Below are 1213 nucleotides of genomic sequence, written 5' to 3' on the forward strand. Positions count from 1 at the left end.
AGGAAGGGAGGAAGGAAGGAAGGAAGGAAGGAAGGAAGGAAGGAAGGAAGGAAGGAAGGAAGGAAGGAAGGAAGGAAGGAAGGAAGACACACCCCAGGGGAACTGGGGTTGGAGGGATCCTAAGCACAGCTGACTCTCCCTCTCTGCCTGGCCTCAGCACCCCAAGGGCTGCTACACGAAGTTCCTCCTCCAGGTGGCGCATGGGGGCCGTGGACCAGGAGGGACATCCCGTCCACTCAGGACTGTGCCAGCCCCGGTCGCAGAGTCCAGCCCGCGTCGGGCAGGTGGACAGTCAACAAGGGAGGAAGAGTCCCTGCCTTTGCTTTCTTACCCCGCCCGTACGCCCCCTCCTCTTCCCACCAATCCCCCAAGGAAGAACAATGTGAGGCGTTTTTGTTAAATTTCCCTAAACTGTATCTATCCTTCTTTCCACTGCAGCCCCGCTGCCTGGACTTACTGGACTTCCTCCTGCCGGGGAAGACACAGGGATCCAGTCAGCCTTCCTGTGATCTGCAAGGTAGAAAGGTCACAAATTTTCTCTCTACCAAGACCAGGCTCTCCCCTTTTGCTAAGGAGTCCATTTACCCGTAACTGTCCACCTTGGTGTCAAAATCAAACAAACAAGATTGGGCAGAAAAAATACACTGAGATTTTAATTGAAAAACAACCAAAGAGACAGATGCAGAGAGACAGAACGTGCCCTCAGTGAAAAACAGAAATTCAGTCTTGATGTAACGGAAGAAGGCAAAAGTAGAGAGTATGTGGTTAGGAAGCAGATCCCTGGGGGAAATGAAACTCAGGTGCAAACACAAAGTTTAACTTAGCTGGACTGAGCACCCTCCCTGTCTGAGCTGACACGTCCCAGCACAGCAAGCTCGACCTTCCAGGGACAGAACGTGCTCCCACCCCAGGTCTGGCCCACCTGGGACGAGCTACTTCACGTCGTCTCAGTCCCTTATTCCTACAGGTAAGATGATGGGAAAGAATAAGACATACTGTAGAGGGTTCCTCCGAGAACGGCTGTGTTCATGTTTGAAGAGAATGAAGTAGAAAAATACTGCCCCATAGTAAAGAACTGGCCCAGCTTCTGTTGAATGTTCTTTAAATATTTGTTTATATAGTATAATAAATAAAATATTTGTTTAAAAAATGCATGCCTTGGCTCGGCGCCTATAGCTCGACCGGCTAAGGCGCCAGCCACGTACACCGAAGG

This window comes from Otolemur garnettii, unplaced genomic scaffold, assembly GCF_000181295.1.
Source record: "Otolemur garnettii isolate 467f Iridium unplaced genomic scaffold, OtoGar3 scaffold00212, whole genome shotgun sequence".
Lineage (NCBI taxonomy): Eukaryota > Metazoa > Chordata > Mammalia > Primates > Galagidae > Otolemur > Otolemur garnettii.